Source organism: Vipera berus (genome assembly GCF_964194415.1).
Source record: "Vipera berus genome assembly, chromosome: 2".
NCBI classification, from domain to species: domain Eukaryota; kingdom Metazoa; phylum Chordata; class Lepidosauria; order Squamata; family Viperidae; genus Vipera; species Vipera berus.
Window position 1 is genome coordinate 192063569 of NC_138203.1, and position 5950 is coordinate 192069518.

Genomic DNA, 5950 nt, shown 5'->3' on the forward strand with positions numbered 1-5950 from the left:
TAAATCCCCAAAACATTTTACAAACAGTCTTCCACTCATTCTAACCCAGCCGAGGGATGGAGCCAGGTTTTAAGGCATCACTTAAACAGGGCCAAGAGGGGGGCCATATGAATGTAGGGTGGGATGGTGTCTCAAGAGCAGTTGTCATGATGGAGGCCTACCTCTCTGTGAACCTGTTCAGGATCAAGAGAAATGTTCTGATTTCACTGGGGTCAGTGGAGCTCATTCAGAGATTAAATGATAATCTTTTAAAAACCTTATCCAAATTGAAAACATGCTTTAGTTTACATTGGTTGGGAGTAAATGAACTTTTTATATAAATAATAAAGAAAGGTTGTTGTTTACAATTTATTCCACATTTTTCAGAAGATATTAATAACTTTAACTATGTTGAAGGATTAATTTAATTACTTGCTTCCCTGCCCTTTTGAAGGAGAAAAATATACAAGTCAAAAAAATAATACTAATTGAAACAATTAATTAATTATATATATATATATATATATATATATATATATATATATATATATATATATATATATATATATATATATATATATATATATATATATATATATATATATATATATATATATATATATTGAAACTTAACATTAAGAAAACCAAGATCATGGCATCTGGCCCTCTCAATTCCTGGCAAATAGATGGGGAAGAAATGGAAGTAGTGACAGATTTTATTTTCCTGGGCTCCAAGATCACTGCAGATGGGGACTGTAGCCAAGAAATTAAAAGACGCTTGCTCCTGGGGAGGAAAGCCATGGCAAATCTAGACAGCACACTAAAAAGCAGAGACATCACCCTGTCAACAAAAGTGTGTATAGTCAAGGCTATGGTCTTCCCAGTTGCAATGTATGGCAGTGAAAGTTGGACCATAAGAAAGGCTGAGCGCCAAAGAATTGAGGCCTTTGAACTATGGTGCTGGAGAAGACTCCTGCGAGTCCCTTGGACTGCAAGGCGATCAAACCGGTCAGTCCTAGAGGAGATCAATCCTGACTGCTCTTTAGAAGGCCAGATCCTGAAGCTAAAACTCAAATACTTTGGCCACCTAATGAGAAGGAAGGACTCACTGGAGAAGAGCCTAATGCTGGGAAAGATCGAGGGCAATAGAAGAAGGGGACGACAGAGAATGAGGTGGCTGGATGGAGTCACTGAAGCAGTAGGCGTGAGCTTAAATGGACTCCAGAAGATGGTAGAGGACAGGAAGGCCTGGAGGAATGTTGTCCATAGGGTCGCGATGGGTCAGACACGACTTCGCAGCTAACAACAACAACATATATATATATATATATATATATATATATATATATATATATATATATATATATATATATGCAGTGAAAGTTGTTTCTTCAGTTAACAGTAGAAATAGCTGTGTAATGCAACATTGATGGCTGTTAAAAAACTGACCAGTCATTTTAATTATTTTCTCCTAAATATACTTAGTAGCAGATGCCACTATGTTGATTTGCATCCTTTAAAATGACATCAGATGTAAACCAAAGATACATAGTGGATATCAATACTATATATTGTCCTTGGTCATCAGGAGTAGTTACATGTCCCATGCAAACACACACACACAATATATATATAAGGTAAAGGTTCCCCCGCACATGCGTGCTAGTCGTTTCCAACTCTACAGTAGGGGCCGGTGCTCATCTCTGTTTCAAAGCCGAAGAGCCAGTGCTTGTCCGAGGACGTCTCCGTGGTCATGTGGCTGGCATGACTAGATGCCAAAGGCGCACAGAACGCTGTTACCTTCCCACTGTAGTGGTCCCTATTTTTGATCTTTATGTTTTAGAGTATGTTAAATTGTTATCAATTCAACATTATGTAATCAAACAATGAAGCAGAATTATAAAAACTGATAAGGGATATTTCTGCATTTTGAGTTTCATTTCCTCTTACATATTCACAACGAAACTACTACATGCCAAACTTTGTAATCTTGCCTCATATTAAACTTATCTTGTAATGATGAGCAGGGCAGCAAAACACAAGTGAGGGTTTAGGTTTAGGACTGCAAGCAAAATTTCGCTATGCTTCTCAGTTTGAGCAGTGAGATTTCAAGGATTGTAGTGTTAACTTACAATTTGGTTTTCTTGAAATGAGGTTCTAGAGACTAATTGGCATTGCAGTTTTTGCATTGATTTATAATCCACCTATTTAATGCTTTCAAGGAGGCTCAGAGCCTTAAAAGTAATGAATGACACCCCAGAAGGCTGTATCAGCTGCATTACAGATTTTCCTCCTTAAAGCCAGCTTAAAAGATCATTGAGCAATTTACTTGAAACTGTGTTTGGAAATTGCATGCTCAAACAGGTATTGATCGATGTGTGCTATGACATGGCATAACCAGCACCCTTAACTTCTTGTCCTTAGCAGATTAAATTGTAATGGTGTGACATACCAGTGATTCTTTTTGCAGAGTTTTGATTTCAGAGCTTGCTAGGTATACATCTTAAATGTTCTCTGCCTTTGGTGCAAGTCAGCATTCCATTTGTTGGCTAAGTCGGTAGCTCAGAGCACGTAAAGGGCCCTGCAACCATCCTGCCAGGTACTGTTGTTAGTTGCGAAGTCGTGTCCAACCCATCGCGACCCCATGGACAACGTTCCTCCAGGCCTTCCTGTCCTCTACCATGCCAGCTACTACTGGGACTTAAATGAAACAGACATCATGAACATTCTACAATTCAGTTTTGGAAAGCCATCTTACAAATTTCCACACCCCACACGAGTAGTGACTTCACTATCAACTTGCCTTGTTGTGCTGATTATTTCCTGAAGTGCTAGAATGTAGAGTTTTGTCATTTTACTCTAAACATTTGTTTGCTCCAGTTCTTGCATGGTGTTCCTCACAGATAAATGCTGGGTAAAATCCATGTCCATTCCTGTTCTGCAGAAGCCCTTATTTCTTTATCATTTGTCATGGATATTTTGTTTAAAATTGTTCCCAACTAGAATGACCCAGATTCAAAAGAACCAGGAAAAGCACTGGATTCTGGGCAGGTGGATTTTTTTTAACTTCTCCCTAGAAGGCTTGAGGAAATCTTTTATTTTGGAAAAGAACAAGATACAAAATATGAAGCTTACAAGTGTAATTATGAACGCTTTCTACTGCTTCTATATTCTATTCTATTGCTATTGCTGTAATAATTACTACACTTTGTTGCTCTTTAATTACTATTACAATAGCACAATTTATAGGAATAGAATTATATAACAATGTTTTCTTACAAACACTGTCTTAATTCCTCTTTCTGAAATTTCTTCTGCTTTTTTCTTCCCTGTTACTGGCCCAGCACACAGAGTACTTGCAACTTTTCACATTCTATTTTTAAAATTGTACTTCTCCTTGCTGTGCCTCTATACTTCTTTTCTTCTGGACAATTCATTCCTGTTGAAGGAAAAACACCTTCTTTTATTTGGCTGGTGACTGTGGAGTCTGCAAGGAAACCACCAAGAACCCCACAATTCAAATTGTGAGCTACAAGTATTCTCTTTTATCAGATGCGTCTCATCCTGCCTGAAATTTTCTAAGCAGCCTGCTCTTCTATCCATCTATTTCCCAATTTTTTCATTTCTTCTGAGACCAAATATAAGGATGCTTCCATCTCTTCAGGCTCTGAAAAACCAAGGGGAATTCATTTCTTTCCTCTGCCGATATTGGTTGTTTAAATCTCTTCAATGTGCAATCTGGAGATGTGGGATAACCAGTGCTCAAGTGCATCATATGCTGCCTAGTCAAAAGCAATCTGTTTGCAAGCAGGAATGGTGCAAGAAGATAAATCCAAAACAGGAAATTCAAGCCTGACCACAATTTGTCTCACGAGATGTTTTTGTTCCCCCATATATGCTACTTAAAATTGCCATTGTTACAATCTTTAACTGGGCATAACAATGCATCATAAAGCAACAATTTTTGAACCAAGGTACTTACACAGGCTAACTTGCAGAATGCATCCAAAATTCAGGACCCATGGCTCCTGAGGGAATGAAATTTGAGAAAGGTGTTGCTCCTTCAGTACTGGCTGCTGCTGCAGTCATGTGGTCTTTATTTTCAGTGTCCCATGACAGTTTCCCAGTCAGGTTCACAATCCCTCCTTCCCCCCACCCAGAAGCAGCCGTTTACCCCCCTGCTGGAAAGGGAAGGAAGGAACAGGAGGAAAGAACTCCCCCATGCACTGCCCTGACCTGTGCTACCCCTTTCCCCATGCACTTTCCTCAACCTGTGCTGTCTGTCAAAGTTACGACTGATGATCCCAATGAAGTAAGCACATCTGAGACTTTCCAATCTCTAATGCAAAACTTTATTGAGTACGGTGTATTGGCACTGATGAATAGAAAACCAGCTGTGGTGAAAATGGTGCCAGAACAGTAAATTAATGCACCTCCAGGCATCCTTCCTGACCCATATTACATTCCCATGCACTTAGTTTGAGTGTGCCACTTCTTATGCACCACCAGGTACCCTTTTCAATCTGTGTGGGCCCCCCATAAACCTTTTGTGATCTGCATGACACCTCTTGCTCACCTCCACACACCCTCCCCAACCCTCGTGTTCATTCCACGTGACTTCCCTGACCTATGCAGCACCTGTTGGGCACCCCCACATACTCTTTCCAACCTGCACTGTTTCTGACCTGCACAATACCTCCTGGACACTCCCAAGCACCATTTCTAACCCATGCCGCCAACACGGCTTGCCATCCTTTACAGATACTGCATCTCTCACATACTCTTGCAACCCCCATGCATTCTTCTTGATCTGTGCTTCCTTTCACGAGCTCACTAGATCCATTTGACACCTGTTACACATACCTGTGTTCCTCATGCATCCCTCTTGACTTGAGCTATCCTCCCACATGTCCTACTTGACCCATATAGCACCTCTCATGCATCCTCAGGTACCCTTCCTGACCTACTTGCATTCCTCCCTGACCCATGCAGTATCTCTAGCACATAACCACACATCCTTTCCTACCCATACAACAAGGAAGGAAGGAAGGAAGGAAGGAAGGAAGGAAGGAAGGAAGGAAGGAAGGAAGGAAGGAAGGAAGGAAGGAAGGGGGAGGAGACAGATGAAACAGAAAGAGTCATGGAAGGGAGGACGAGGGAGGTGGGAGGAAGGAAGGAAGGAAGGAAGGAAGGAAGGAAGGAAGGAAGGAAGGAAGGAAGGAGAGGAAGAGAAGAAAGGGAGGAATGGAAGGATGAAGCAAGGATGATGATGCTCCCTACTAGATTCCCACAAGGAAATTCAGTGGTGAAGCTGGCAGGAAGTCATAAGTCATTCCCACTTCTGCTGTATTTTTGCACATTATGACCTTCACCTGCTATTTGGTCATTTCATCTAAACATGCCATATTTAATTTAGAAAATTGGTGATTCATAGATGAATGTGTACAATCATAATATCTAGTAAAGTCTAGATTCTAAGTCTGATCCCACAGAAGCAGATACAAGGACCAACATTCTCATACAATCAGCTTAAAGCTACCTTTGCTGTGAATCCTCTGTATAAAAAGAGTACATATTTCAATGTTGCCAGTGACTAGAGCTTTTTGCTGGCACCATGGTTACAATCAGGTTTCTTAATGTTCAGTGCATTCTTTTTGATATTTTCATTACGTTCTGCAAAAAGGGAATAGCTCTCTTAATAACAGCTTGACTGAACTTCTATATGATCAAGAAGATCATTTCTCAGTCTGATAAAAGTTCAGGAGATGGTTATGTAAACTGCAAATTTTCCTGGGAAGAGGAAATTTTCCTTTGAAGAGACCTCAATAGATCAGAGGAAGGCTTTTAGAAAGAACATCAGAAGCAACTGTACAGAAAAGGAAACATTGCTACTAAACTGAAAAAGAGTTGCCATATATTCCTGGAAACCCATCCTTTTCATCTGACTAAATGTCAGTAAAGAGAATTGTGT